Genomic DNA, 16,762 nt, shown 5'->3' with positions numbered 1-16,762 from the left:
ACTCTTAGGAAGCCACAGGGCTCATGGCTTGAACAAACTGTCTCCTGGTAGATATTATACTCCCTGACCAGGTAATTAATATAGTGATGCTCTGCCTTTCTGTAGGTTTAAAGAAGGGAACAAACAAGCCAATTTGAACTACTAATTCTACTTCAGTGCCTCAATTTTCTTAATATGTATGTAAAACTGATATGCAGCCCAGAGGTAGTACACTATTTAGATGGTAGAAAAGAGATGGGAAAAGGGATATTTTCTAAGATAGGTTCTATCTAAAATTAACAACAGAGGAAAATGTTATTAAATACATATACTAGTGGTGCTCAAATATTTTGGTCTTGGGACCTCTTTGTACTCTTAAAAATTATTGAGAAAACCTTCAAAGAACTCTGGTTAATGTGGGTTGTATCTTTCGATATTTATTGCATTATAAATTAAAATATCTTTATATTTTTATAAAAATAGTTTTGACCTGAGAGCCCTGAAATAGTCTTGGGGATCCTCAGGGGTCCCAGGACCACACTTTGAGAACCGCTGAGGTAAAATAAATATGTAAAAGGCAACAAGATATATTCAGTAGAGAGTTGGCCTTGGAGTCAAGAAAAAAATGGCATATACTGGCACTCTAACTCTGATACATACTGGCAATGTGACCCTGGGCAAGACACTTAACCTCAGTAGTCCAGGCAACTCTCGAAGACCATAATTTGCCAAGAAGGTAATGATTCACATAAGTAGAAGTACCTCATCAGGAACTCACTATGCCACTAAAATCATTGGTTTTCCCCTCCCCTCAAAAAAAAAGAAAAAAAAACAAACCAAACCACATACATTTGAAAATTAAAGGTATGCACCTAATTATTGCTCAGTACTAGTGTACTCAGTAGTTGAAACAAGGTTCGTTAGTCTGCTTTTACCTGTCATGCTAGCCTTGGCTTTTTAGAAAACCCTTACCCAGCTAGGAGTTGTCATTAGATTATCTAGCACCTCTTCCTCTATCTACATTATTATCTATCATTAGACGGAGTTAGGTGGTACAGTGGATAGAGCCCTAGACCTAGAGTCCGGAACCCGAGTTCAAATCCAGCCTCAGGAACTTACTAGCTGTATGATTTGGGGTCAAATCATTAATTTCCATTTGCATCAGTTTCCTCAACTGTAAAATATGGATAATAATAATGTCACCTACTTTCCAGGTTTGTTATGAAGACTAAATGAGATAATATTTGTAAAGTACTTAACATAGTGCCTGGCACATAGTAGGCACTATGTAAATGTTAATTATAGCAACAATAATAAACATTATTATTAATTATTATTATCCCTGCATTCTATTAAAATTCAGGAATGTCTTCAATCAAAGGTAACTGTTGTACCAGAAACCTCTCTGAGTCCCACACATGGGGTCCCCACTATAGTCAGAGTGCCTCTTCAACAATGACACCGAGCAGCCATGATTCTTAACATCAACTTTGGTGGCACTACTATAGTCTCACAATTTTGAGAACTCAATAGATCCTGGTTTGGATTCTGATAAAACAATGCAAAACAGAACCAACACCCAAGGCATAGGGGCACGGCAAACTCACAGATGGGTTGGAGTGCTACCAAATGAAAAGCAGCAGGGTTTATACATCAAAGACTTCATTGTGTTATTTTTTATCAGAAAAAAAATTAAATCAAGAGTTTCTAAATGCTCTGAAAGGGATCTCTGGCTGCACCTGATAAAAGAAAAGGAAAATAACTAGGACCCTTAGGGTGAGGTGGAAAGGAGGGCAAAAGTTCCCATGAAGGAGAATGTAAAAAGGAAAAAATGATGAGTTAAGACTGTTGTTAGACAGGACACATCATATATTCCATCATTTGTTGTTTGGTTTGTCCATGGACTCTTTAAATGAGAGTACGAAACTCAGAAAGCAGACTTAAATGTCATATTGCCTGTTCAATGGGATAGGTTCAGTACCTGACTTGTTGTTGTTTTTTGAAACTCCTGGATGAGAAAACTCCTCTCCCAATGAAGACTGACACCTTTTCTGTAGTTTATAGTCTTAAAGGGTTTCCTAGAGTATTGGAAAGTTAAGTGACTTGCCCAGGGTCACACAGACATATATGTCAGAGATAGGATATAAACTCAGGCTTTCTACCCCAAGCCCAGATCTTTACCCTCTAAGGTATATTGACTCTCTTATGAAATGACTTCCTGGAAAATTTCTATCTCTATATTTCCATTTATGTACCATTCAGAAAGAAATATTTCTAAGGTCATTTATTATTCATATTCTTTGGGTTTTCATATATATATTCAAAATCAAGTCATGTGACAAGAAGGGATTTTTTTTCCACCCACTATTCAGATAAGTTCCTTGGTGTCCTATGGACTTTGCTTTATGAAAAACCCAAACAGAGATTTTTTTATATATAAGCCCAAACTCCTGTGTTTGGAATGGTAGCACTAATCCTACTGAGGATCAGAAAAAGAAAAATAATCATCAGAAAAATAGGACAGTTAGAAAGAAAAGCAGAAATTAAATCTAATAAATCCACACAAGGGGGGTGTTTTGTGAAGGAAAGATGCCAAAGACTGACATTAGAAGAGGAAGGATTTATCTTAGGATATTTACTAAAAAATAAAATAAGCACAGTGTCAAAATGATACCCTTGAGAGAAAGATAAGCTATATTCAAATTTCTATTTTACACTCTATGAAACTGAGACACTAAGCAGCTAAGTCAATAGTGAAGTAGAACTAATTGTCACAGCCAGGAAGAGGATCAAAGGCTTCCAATTTCATGTCCAGAATTCTTTTCTAGTAGTCCATACTACCTCCCCTAGAAGCAAAGTTTTGTGATGAACTTGCTTGCTTATAAGTAAAGTATCAAAATAATCTAGGTGCTGTAATATAAAATATCATCATGTACTAAGTTAACTCAAGTGGCTATGCTATTTTCAGAAATTTAAATTGTCCAGAGGAACTTATTTTAATGAGAACAAAATAACCTTTACTCTCTTTTTTGGCCAAACACTAAAGAAAACAATCCAGTGTTTCATTATTATTGGGTGCTGAGGGGATTCAAACGCATCCCCTCTACTGGAAAAAAAAGAAAAAGGAAAAGAAAGAAAGAAAAAGGCAGTTTAAAGCATATATACTCTACTTATGATTTATTTTCATTCAACAAACCTTTATTAAGCACCTACTACATGCATGGCTCTGTGCTACTGTTGAGAATACAAAAACAAAAATGAAATCACCCCTGCACTCAAAGAGCTTATATTCTACTTTGGTGGCTAGAAGAGCTAAAATGGGAGAAGTATTATCTAATTTTCAGCCTCTCTTCACCTATTGACTCCTTCCTTGAAGCATTTTCCTTCCTAATAAAGCAGAGGCCAACCCATAGAATATTGTAAAAATAGGCCTGCCCCTCAAACCTTTCTGGTGGGCCATATGTGCCTTTGCTAAAAGTCATGAGCTGTTAGTAGCTCCTTATCATTATGACTGGCAGCTATCTCAAAAATGACTCATAACTAAGTCAGTAATACCTACCCATTCAGTAGATTTTAAATAAAGGACAGAGCCTTGAACATTCTCTCTCTTCATCTCTTGAGTATAATTCTTTGGATTCTGCAGGTTTTTCTTTGGACTTCCAGCCAGGAAGTGGGAGAAGGGGTTTTTCTCCTATCCCCTTCCTTAACAACAGTCATTTACCATTACCTACATACAGAATAAAGTCTGAACTCCTCATCATAGCATTGAGGATCCTGTGCAAAATGATTCCAAAATCACTTTCCAATCTTACCTCATATTACTCCCATTTGCATGATTGCATTCCTATGAAAGTGACTTACTCAAAATTCCCATTTATCATCTGGTCCACTCCCATTTTCATTCCTTTTCTTATTCTTGGAATAAACTCTCAATCCCTTCCCTTTTCTCTGACTGTTGAAATCCATCCTGTCCTTCAAGGACAATTAAAACTTTCCTGAATTATCCTATAACTGATAAATAAAACTAATTTCTTACTCTTCATATTCTTCATATTCCTTTGATTGGACCTCTCCTTTGTATTTATTTCCCTCTCTTTTGCATCATAGTTTTGTTCATGTAGAATTATGGGAATTCATCTAGACTAATATATGTCTGAACAAAAGTTCTTTTACCAGTATTCTTAACCTTTTTTGTTAATCAGAGCCCCCTTTAACTCTATAATATTGGGACAGCTAAATGGCACACTGGATAGAGTACCAGGCCTGAACTCTGGAAGACCTGAGTTCAAATACAACCTCAGACATTTAATAGCTGTGTGACCCTGGGTAAGTCATCTAACCTCTCTTTGCATCAGTTTCCTTATCTGTAAAATGGGGATAATAATAGTAAGATTGTTATGAGAATCAAATGAGATAATAATTGTAAAGTGCTTAGCCTAGTACCTGGCACATAGTAAGTACTATATAAATATTAGTTATCATAATTATTATTAGTAGTAGTATCCCATATAGGTATTATCTCACCTCTACTTGAAAAACTACAATAATGAAAACTCTCTTCATATTTCCAAAGCCATTTCAAGTCTAAATTTGTGCCCAAGTAATTTATACCCATTGTTCCTGTTTCTAGACTATTGGTTCCAAGTAAAACAAATCCAATCATTCTTCCACAAGGAAAGACCTTAAAATACCTCAAGGCAACTACCATATCCTGTCTTCTCTTCTCCAAATTAAATATCATATATTCTTTAGACAGCCAAAATTAATGGCTTTTTTCCCTCTATCCTCATACTTCTTGATCTCTTATTTTTGATGCTGTTGATCACTTTTTCCTCCTGAAAACTCTCTCTAAAATGGATTTTTGTGACACTGCTATCTCTTGATTCTTACCCTACATCTCTGATATTCTCCATATTCTCCTTTGATGGATCTTTAACTGGGTCACGACCACTAACTGTAGATGCGCCTCAAGTTTCTAGACCTTCTACTCTCATGGTTCAGTTGTCATCACTATATGAATGGTTCCCAGATACGTAATGATAGGTCTAGCTCTAGCTTTTAGAGAAATATGTACATGTGTGTTCATGGACACATGTATGTATGTATGTGAGTGTCTCTCCAATCCTAATCTCTTTCCTTAGTTCCAGTCCCAAATCACCACCTGCATTTGGGTATTTCTAACTGAATGTCCCATAGGCATCTCAAACTCAACTTAGTGAATCAAAGCTCATTATCTTTCCCCCAAAACTCAAACTTCTTCCAAATTTCTCTATTACTATCCACCCTTTTATTCACTCAAATTAACAACCACAGGATGTCATTTTGACTTCCCACTCTGTCATTAGTCAACTAGTGTTTACTAAGGGCCTACAATGGGCCAAGCATTGTGATAAATCAAGGAAAGGTAGGGAAAAAAAGTACCTCCTCTCAAGAATCTCACAGTCTAAGGGGAGTGAGAACGTATAAACAGTAGTATATAAACAGAATATATACAGGATAAATTGGACATAATCAGAGGAAAAAAAACTAGCAGTAAGGGGGTGGGGGGTTGGGAAAGGCTCCTTGAAGAAGGTAGAGATTGATCTGAGACTTGAAAGAAGACAGGAAAAATAGGAGTCAGTGATGATGAGGGAGTGATGTCCAAACATGGAGAAAAGTCAGTGAAAACATTTGGGATTGGGAAATGAAGTGTCATGTGCAAGGAATAGTAGGAAGACCAGTGTCTCTGAATCACACAATGGGATATAGGCATGAGGGAGGGGTGGTGAAAGTTTCAAATCTCATCAACATTTTCACAACATAGCTTTAACAAGTTTCATTCTCCACTCATGTAGATACCTAGTTCGGGGCTCCTTATCACTTCCTACCTAAACTATTTCAATAGCCTTTTTAACTATTTTCCCTGCTTTGAGTCTCTCCCCACTCCAGTCTATCCTCCATTCAGCTGTCAAGGTGAGTTTTTTCTAAATGTAAGATTGACCAAGTCACTCATAAACTCCAATGGTCCCCTATTAACTCAAAACTTGGATATAAACTCCTCTGTCATTTAAAACTCTCCACAAATGGACCCTTTCTAACTCTATTCTTCTTATGCATTACTTTCTTCTGTCCAGTCATACAGTCATTTGCTATTCTTCCTACAGGAGGCTACATCTATCTTTATGCCTTCACAGTGGTCATTCTCCATGACTAGAATGCCTTCCTCACTCATGTCTGCCTCTCATAATCCATAGCTTCATTTCAAGGCTCAGCTGGAATGCCACTTTCTACAGGAGGTCTTTCCTGGTCATCTTCCTATCTGCCACTAGTTGCTAGTGCCATCCCCTCTAAGGTTGCCTTCTGCCAACATTGTTTTTGTTTTGGTTTGGGTTTTTTTAGTGAGGCAATTGGGGTTAAGTGACTTGCCCAGGGTCACACAGCTAGTAAGTGTTAAGTGTCTGAGGCCAGATTTGAACTCAGGTCCTCCTGACTACAGGGCCAGTGCTATATCCACTGCACCACCTAGCTGCCCCTCCTTCTGCCAACTTTGAATATATTTTGTATGCACTTATTTATGTGCTTGTCATCTTCCCTATTAGAATGGAAGCTCCTTAAAGTAAGAGATTTGTTTTGTTTGTTTCTTTGTTTGGTTTGGTCCGGTTTGTGAGTTTTGTTTTTTTGTTTGTTTTGTTTTGTTTGCAGGACAATGAGGGTTAAGTGACTTGCCCAGGGTGACATAGCCATTAAGTGTCAAGTGTCTGAATTCATATTTGAACTCAGGTCCTCCTGAATCCAGGGCTTTATCCATTGCACCACCTAGCCGCCCCCAAGAGATATGGTTTTGCTTTTACTTTGTATACCTACACCTAGCACAGTGCTTAGTACACAGTAAAAGCTTCATAAAAATATGGCTTACCTGATTGGTTGGTTTTATGTCCTTATACCATCTTGGTCACTATTCTCTGGTCACTTTAGATATATTACATATGCTTCCTAAAATATGACCCACATAAATGAATATAGACCAGAAGATGTTCTGATAGGGCAGAGTAGAATTGTTAAGAATGTCTCATACTATAAACTACATTTGAATTTACACAACTTAAGAGCAAATTAGATTTTGGGGGGTTTCTATGTCATACTGTTGGTTCATATTGATATTGAAGTCTGGGGCAGCTAGATGGCACAGTAGATAAAGCATCCACCCTGGATTCAGGAGAACCTGAGTTCAAATTCGGCCTCAGACACTTGACACTTACTAGCTGTGTAACCCTGGGCAAATCACTTAACCCTCATTGCCCCGCCCCCCCAAAAATAAAAAGGTCTTGAGATTGAAGTCTACTTAAATATTCAGAAAAATCCCAGATCATCTTACATAACAATATATTCCTAATGCTGGTCTTATGTTACTAAATGTTTTTTCATTCAAGTGTAGTACTTTGTATTTATATTCCTCCCCACCCCACAGTTTGATCTTAAGCTCCTTGGACCTGGACCAGAATTTATATTTTATTTAATTTTGCATCCTCTTAATTCACACAATGGCCTGCACATAGTAGGTACTTAGCAATCTGTTCAATAAGAAAATCAACATTTCAACTGCTCACATAAGGAAATTGTGCTTGAAAAATCACTAACTGTCCAATGTGGTCCAAAATAAAGAGTTCATATTAGTGTTTGGTTAAGCTTATGTTTGTATGAATCTCTATATAATAATTATCATACCATCTAATGTTAGGAAATGACCTTCATCTAATCTGAGAAATAATATTTCAGTACACATATTATCAACCTGAGCTTGCAAATGATGCCACATCTCAGAAAGTGGGTAGATTTAGATTTTCCTCATTGCCTATGAGTAGCCAAGCTGGTAGGTTGCTGCGTTATTCACTAAATATTTGAGTGTCCTAAAGGTACTCACATAGCATGATATTAGTTCATCAGCATACACAGGAACAAAAAGGTACTTACAATCAAACAAAGGGTGCCTCTCCCATACGCCATGCCCACCTAGTGTAGATTGTTGACCACACTTTTCCCAAAGCATAAAATCTGGTGCACAAAGAAGTATACACACAAATAACACAAAAACTGCTGATTCACATACTCTTTCAGTAGTGCAACTACCCAAGAGGCTTCTAAATAGCTCAGACCCCTTTGAAAGCAGCAAACAATCCCTTTAAGTCCATAGGATTATGCTTTTGAAAGATTGGAATGGGGAAAATCCTCCTTTTTTTAAACTCCTCCTGAGACACCATAAATCCGATAGTCGGTATTTTTGCTTGATTTACTAGAGTCAAGCTGGTTTATATTGCTTACTGAAGATATATGTTTACTTATTTTTATACAGCATATTCTCCCAGAGACCCAAGTGTCAAGTACATTTTCTTCCGATCAAAATTGTAAATTAATTTTTAAAAACCTTTTGAAAGTAAACTCATTTCAAAGACAGAACTGCTCCCCAAACGCTGCCATGCGCTTGCTTCCTTTCATCCATTCTGCACAGTGAGAGTAAGATGACAACTGCAGGGAGCAAGACCACTCTTGTCACCAAGAAAAAAAATGGCTGCTTTGCTTCTGTAGGAAAAAGGGAAAAAAATGTCATCCCCAGAAACAAAGCTCATGCTCTCACCCACCACAAGAGTAGTAATTGCTGACATAGTGGGGAAGCTAAGGGAAAGGAAAAGGGCAAGAATCAGGAGATTTATCTGGAAGCAGCTGAAGTGGAGCAATTCTCAGATCATCATGAGTAAATAACAAGTGGAGGACCCAAAGTCTTGCCAAGGATAGTACATGGCCACCACCCTAATTCAAGTCTTTCTCAACTAGACTTTTGCAAAAACCTTCCAATCATTCTTCCTTCCTCCAACCTCTGTCCTCTCCAATCTTTTCTCCACACAACCAAACTGCTTCTGCTAAAGCACCAATCACCTACATACAAAGACATTTCCAATGGCTCCACATTGCTTCTGGGCTAAACAAAATTTTTCAACCTGGCATTTAAATCGCTTTACAACTTGGTTTTACTGTTTGCTCACTATGTGACTTCAGGAAAATCACAACCTCTTTGGCCTTTAAGGGACCATGTTAATATGTTTCCCCCACATTAAATGACAGGGTTGGACCAAATGAACTCTAAAGTTCCTTCCCATCTAAATATACGACCCTATCATAATTTTGTTCACATTATCTCTTTGGGGCATTCTGCTTTCTGAACAGACCAATAGACTTGGTGCTCCCAAGATTCTATATGTCTTTTCCCATTTCTTTGTTTTTGCACAATCTGGCAAGAATAAATTCTGTATTCCTAAAGTGCACCCCTTCCTTATTCCATCTCTTAAAATCCTTGGCTTCCTTCAAGGCTTAGCCCAGGTGCCATCTCTTATGAGAGGCTTTTCCTAATCCCCTAGTTTTTAGTGTGCTCACTCTTATGAGCGCTCTCTCTCTCTCTCTCTCTCTCTCTCTCTCTCTCTCTCTCTCTCTCTCTCTCTCTCTCTCAATGATCTTATTTTGTTTGTGCATTTTTTTCTGTGTACATATTGTATCCCTACATTTCTTGAAGGCAGAAACTACTCATTTTAATCTTTTCTAAACCCTGTGCCTAGCCATTGCACATATTAGGCACTTATTAAAAACAAATTAATTGAATTGAGTTAAGGAGTGAGCTATCTCTAGGTAGAGATGGCAAGAAGTCATCTATTATCATTACAGATGATCTAGAGATCACAGTGCTGCAAGATCCAAGGCAGGTCTTTCTGATTATAAGTCTTCTACTTAACTCGCCAAAGAAAGCTGGGATTTAAACAAAAATATTTTTCTAAAAGAAGTCAAATACAAATCAAATTTTTGTAAGTTGTGTGTAAGCATTCAACCTACAAGCTATGCTTAGGGAACTGACTATTTTATGAACTAAAGAATTCTATTATAATATAAAAACTTTGTACATCACCCAGAACCTAGCAATGAGCTCTACACACAGTAGGTGTGCAAGAAATGTTCATTGTCCATTGTTATTTTATAGTTGAACTCATTACAATGCCCTCTTTCTCCAATATAATGCACTATAAATCCAGATTTTCACATTTCCAATCACCTTGAATCAGGGTAAACCTAGTTTCTAAACAGTTGGAATAAAAACAGGAAAGGTCCCAAAGGAATAGCTGCTTCCAAGCAGGATAGAACCTAAACCATTTCAGAAACACAGTTGTCTGTGCTATAATTAAATGCCCTCAGAGAAGGAAATTCCACACTATTCATTTTTGTACCATATTATAATGAGCACATTATAAATGGGCTTTCAAAGTGTTAGCAGGAGGAAAAAAAAGTCAGCAGGAACATAGTTGTATGGGCAGGCAGGATTTCTCCTCACCCTCCTAAATACTCCAAGTGTTTTATGTCTAATATAATCTACTTTGTCATTTGCAAGGAGTTTTGCCAATTTAATAATGATTCAACTTAGGCAGAATTTCAAGTGATTTGAAATCTGGCATATTTAAGATAAGATACCTCAGACACTTACTATCTGTGTGGCCTTGGACAAGTTACTTAATCCTGTTTGCCTCAGTTTCCTCATCTGTAAAATGGGCTGGAGAAAGAAATGGCAAATCACTCCAGTATCTTTGCCAAGAAAACCCCAATTGGAGGCAGAAACCTGGGAAACAATTTTTATAGCCAGTATTTCTGATAAAGGCCTCATTTCTAAAATATATCAGGAACTAAATCAAATTTACAAGAATACAAGTCATTACCCAACTGAGAAATGGTCAAAGGATATGAACAGGTAGTTTTCTGATGAAGAAATCAAAGCTATCTATTTTCATATGAAAAAATGTTCTAAATCACTATTGATTAGAGAAATGCAAATTAAAACAACTCTGAGATATCACCTCACACCTTTCAGATTAGCTAATATGACAAAAAAGGAAAATAATAAATGTTGGAGAAGCTGTGGAACAATTGGAACACTAATACATTTTTGGTGGAGCTGTGAACTGACACAACCATTCCAGAGAGCAATTTGGAACTATGCCCAAAGGGCTATAAAGTCATGTATACCCTTTTACCCAACAATACCACTAGTAGGTCTTTTTCCCAAAGAGATCATAAAAAAGGACAAAGGACCCACATGTACAAAAATATTTATAGCTGGTCTTTTTGTGGTGGCAAGGAATTGGAAATTGAGGAGATGCCCATCAATTGGGGAATGGCTGAACAAGTTGTGGTATATGAATGTATTGGAATACTATTGTGCCGTAAGCAGCAATGAGCAGGCGGGTTTTAGAGAAACCTGGAAGGACTTGCATGAACTGATGATGAGTAAAATGAGCAGAACCAGGAGAACATTGTACACAGTATCAACAACATTGTGTGTTGTGATAGACTTGACTCTTCTCAGCAATACAATGATCCAAGATAGTTCCAAAGGACTCATGATGGAAAATGCTCTCCAAATCCAGAAAAAAAGAACTGTGGCATCTAGATGCATGTTGAACCATACTATTTCTATTCTTTTGTTTGTTTTTCTTTTTTGAGGTTTTTCTCTTTTGCTCTAATTCTTCTTTCATAGCATGACTAATGCAGAAATATGTTTAATGTGATTGTACATATATAACCTCTATCAGATTGCTTGCTGTCTTGGGGAGGGGAGATGGAGAGGAGGGATGGAGAAAAATTTGAAAGTAGAAATCTTATAAAAACAAATGTTGAAAACTATCTCTACATGTAACTAGAAAATAATAAAATACTTTTATGATTTAAAAAACCCAAATGGGGTCACAAAGAATATGACATGACTAAAACTACAGAATAACAACAACCTTCTTTTTAACATCATGGAAAGCAGGATCTGAAAGCAAGAAGACAGAGAATCCCACCACTGACTCCCTAGATGTGTTAGGAGTCAGTCATTTGACTTGTCTGAACTTTAGTTTCCTTATCTTTACAATGGAGATAATAAATGCAATATCTACCTCTCAGTTTCCAGTGAGGCAATGTATGTAAATAAATTTACAATCTTTAAAGTGCTAGTAAGTCTAAGCAGGATGCCTCATATTCCAAAGAAGGAATTACAAAGGAGTCAAAGTAACAGATGTCATGATGAGAGACAAGCTGGGCGTAGTGGATAGGAACTAAACTTGTGGCCAGGAAAACTTGGATTCAAATCCCAAATCTCAAATCTCAGTTACTATGAAACTCTGGGCAAGCCACTTAACACCACTGAGCCTCATTTGTGTAATGAAGGAGTCTGACTGGATTGTGTCTAAGCTCTTTCGCCGCTCCTAATCTATAATCTTATGAGCAAATGTAACCCATAAGAAGAAGATGGATCATAAAATCACACATTTGGAGCTGGAAAGAAACACAGACCTCCAAATCCCCCCTTCATTTTATATGAAGAAATGGAAGCACAGACAGGTTGAGTGATTTCCCCAGGGTCATACAGTTAATTAGTAACTAAGGCAGGGTTTGAACTCATTTCTTTCTGATTACAAGCCCAGTTCTCTATCCATGATGCATGGACTGGTCACTTGCAGAAATTGGAGGAAGGGATTACCAATAAATAACCTTCAAAGGCCACTGGGAAGAAGAAAGACCCATTAGGTGAATTCCCTATGAGAAATTTAAAAGAGGACAAGGATGAGTCTGCTCTAGAATGAACAGGTAACTGGTAGATTGTAATGTCTAGTGGGAAGAAATAGACATATAGGTGGAATCATAGATCTGATGGAGCATTGTAGTATAAAGGTGTAGCAGAATGAGAGGCAATGTGATGACATATATAAAGCAATAGACTCGGAAATAACCTTATTGGCTGTATGACTCAGGACAAATCACTAGGGGTACGTAGTTAGGTAGATAGAATGCAGGGCCTAGAGTATGAAAGATTCAAGCTCAAATTCTGCCTCAGACACTTGCTAACAGTGTGATCCTTTTAAAAAAATAGTATTTTATTTTTTTCCATTTACATCTAAATATAGTTCTCAACATTAATTTTTGTAAGATTTTGAGTTCCAAATTTTTCTCCCTCTCTCCCTTCCCTCCCTTCTCCTGAAGCCAGCAAGCAATCTGATGTAGGTTAAACATTATAATCATGTTAAACATATTTCCATAACTCTATGATTCTTGTCAAGTCATTTAAAGTTCTTTCTGCCTCAGTTTCCTCATCTGTAAAGAGGGGATAATAATAGCATCTACCTCCAAGGTTGTTGTGAGGATCAAATGAGATATAAGTTGTAAAGTGCTTAACACAATGCCTGTCTTATAGTAAGTACTAGATAAGTGTGAACTAGTGTAAGTTGTTGCTACTATTATTATCTTTATCATCACTATTATTATTATTAATATCTGCTTCCATTTCTTCATTTGAAAAATATGCATAATAGCACCTCCTTCATAGTGTTATTGGTAAGATCCAAAGACTATGTATACATATATACATATTCATATACATATATGTACATAAAATGCTTTGCAAACCTTAAAGCATTATAAAATGTTAGCTATCATTATCAAATGAGATACTATATCTAAAGCACTTTGCAAACCTTAAAGAATCATATAAATATTTATTATTATTATATAATATTTTCAAAACACTTAAAACAGTGTCTGCCATATAGTAGATTCTTAATAAATGCCAGGTCCCTCCCTCCTGCAATGATGATAATAATTATCCTATTCTTAAGATGCATGGAAGCAGAGCTCTAGAAGACATCTGCTTAGCCAACACTTAGAAAGGGAATCCCTGCTTCTGTCACTAAGGCCCTGCATTTCAATCTTTCCTGACTCAGTTTTTGACTTTCCACATTCAAACTATTTGAGTCAGGTAGTGGCTTCCACTCTTCTAATCTGTTTTTTCTGGATGTTGTGTTCTCCACCCTTGCCCTTTCATCGGTATGCACAGGGTCCAGTTAATCTCATCTGCCAACAGCTTTGGATTGCATTCATATGATAATAACACATGGGTCTATTTTTAAATTGTCCTTAATATTCTTTCACCTGGTATCCAACTTGAATATATTTCTTACAATCTAACCATGGGTATGTACACAGCCTCTCCAAAAAAAGAATACATACAGGGTCATATAGAAAAATTGGTCCAATAAAGTGCTGAATTTTTAAACAATAGTGAATAGTTCATCATTTTGGCAGAGCTCATTCAAAGCCCAGAGGCATTCTTCACATAAGGGTCTGGAAACATTTAAAACCAGATAGGATTGCAATGAGAGTACTTTATTAAGCCTGAATATTTTCTCTGACACTATACCAATCATTTCTGCCACGGTGAGAATACTAGGAGACCTGCTCATTGTCTGTTCTAAAATTTCTATTACAAAGTTGAGAGGAAATGACACTTCTATCTACAAATTTGAGGGATACTACTGCCCTTCTGCATTTTTGGTTAGGTGAAAATTCAGTTGCTTAATGAAAATCCTTGACATCATGTATTTTTTTTTTTTTGGTGAGGCAATTAGGGTTAAATGACTTGCCCAGGGTCACACAGCTAGTAAGTGTTAAGTGTCTGAGGTCACATTTGAACTCAGGTCCTCCTGAATCCAGGGCCTGTGCTCTATCCACTGGGCCACCTAGCTGCCCTGGCATCATGTATTATATTCCCAGGCACATGACTGAAATAAGTTCCATATTTTGTCACTCATGATCATAAGATCATTAATATAGAGCTAGAAGAAATCTTAGAGACCATTTAGTCCAATCCCTTCATTTCAAGGTAAGACTAAGAAGGATCAAGTGACTTCCCCAGGCTCACACAGGCAGTAATCCACAGAATCAAGATTCAAACCGAAACCTTCTGGTTCCAAATCCAATGCTCTTTCCAATGTATCATGCTGCCTTTCCACAATTAGACGACTCTAACAGGCATTTGTTATCTGTACTACTCATGGTCACCTTCACTAAAGTGCTACTATAATGATTTTTCATGGTGTAGTAACCCTATGTTGCCAAAGGTGACACCAGTAGTAAATCCTACCAAATTAAAAGGGTCTAAAATAGAAGCCCCCAAAATTTGTCATCTAAGGCAAAGCTTAGTAAACTATGGGTCACGACCCTATATGGGGTCACATAACAGAATATGGGGGTTGCAAAAAAGTTGGCAACAGTAAAAGGTTATGTATACCTATTTTATATACCTATATACTCCTGGTCGCATAAAAATTTCCCCTGGTGAAAAGAGGTTGAGGGCGGAAAATGTTTAAGAAGCCCTGATCTAAGAATCAGCCCAGCTAAATTGAGCGGTTTATTATTAGGCTACTCTCCAATGCCACCAGGGATGATGATGTATGACAACGATGTCAACCAACAATGATTTGGCTAAGGAACACTCCAAGACCATCTATAAGTTGTGGAAAGGTTGCAATTTGCTTGAGTGGATAAAGAACATATGTGTCCTTTTTTTTTTTAATCCCTTTGGAGGATAGGTCTAGTAGTGGAATCATTTGGTAAATGGATATTTAGTATTTGGGGACATAGTTCCAAATAACTTTCTACAATGATTATACCAATCCATAGCTCCACAAACAGTAAAGTAATATTGCTTGTTTTCTCAGCTCCTCCAACATGTGTTATTTTCATTTTTTGTCAAATTTGCCAATCTGAACGAGTATGAGGTAGACCTCAGAATACTTTAATTTTGCATTTCTGTATTATTAGTGATATAGAACATTTCTTCATATGATCTGATGAAAGCTTGAGTTATTCTTTTGACAACAGGCCTATTCATATCTTTTGATCGTTACAAATTGGGGCATAGCTCTTATTCATATAAATATGAATTTGTTCTTTACATGTCATAGAAATGAGACCTTTATCAGAAAAAAAGGGGCAGCTAGGTGGCAAAGTGATAGAGCACCAGCCCTGCAGTCAGGAGGACCGAGTTCAAATCTGGCCTCAGACACTTAACACTTACTAGCGTGTGACCTTGGGGCAAGTCACTTACCCCCAATTGCCTCACTAAAAAAAAAAAAAAACCACTTGCTGCCAAAAAGACCCAAGACATTCTCATCCATAAGGAATGTATATTTACTTAAAGATAGGTCGTCTCATTCAGGTATGAAGACATGTGACGAAGTAGAAAGAGTCTTAGATTGGCACCAGAGAAAGTTAGTTTATATCTTAACTCGGTCACTTGCTATCTTACCTGGCCTTGGGCAAGGCCCTTGTACTCGCCATGATGTTCTATCTGTAAAAAGAAAGTGTTCAATTATATTACCTCTAATTTTTTTCCAACTGTTAAAGCTATTATTCCTATGATATTTCAAGACTAATCATTCCTCATATCCCCAAGTCCATTCTGTAAGCTAAATGTTCTCAGTTTCCTTTATTAGACTACCTTGTATCATGGTTACTGACTTTTTCTGTAAACCTGGCTGTCACACATTTTGTCTCAGTTTCTTAAGCTGATCTTTTAACATCCTGATCACCTTCCTCTGAACATGCTTCCAGCTTGTCAATGTGTATATCCTTATATTAAATATTTGTTTGTCCCCATCTATCTTAGGGGTTGTCTAAGTGCATCTCACAGGGAACAGAAGAGATATGGGTATTACCCAGGGAAATGTTATTTGCATTCATAAGCATTTAAAAATCAAACACTGGCCCACAGAGAAAATTTTCCTGATATTCGTTTAAAGTTTCTTTTAAATTTTGTTTCATATTCACAATCAAAAGTTAATATGTGTCTGCCTTTCCTTTGTATTGCTTATCTACCATTTCAGAAAACAGAACTGTTATTATTTTAATTGTTTCCTTAAATATTTGCATCTTTGCTATAGTAAATGTACATAAG

This window comes from Dromiciops gliroides, chromosome 4 (genome assembly GCF_019393635.1).
Source record: "Dromiciops gliroides isolate mDroGli1 chromosome 4, mDroGli1.pri, whole genome shotgun sequence".
NCBI lineage: Eukaryota > Metazoa > Chordata > Mammalia > Microbiotheria > Microbiotheriidae > Dromiciops > Dromiciops gliroides.
The sequence above is the reverse complement of the archived record's forward strand: the minus strand, read 5'-3'. Positions refer to the sequence as shown.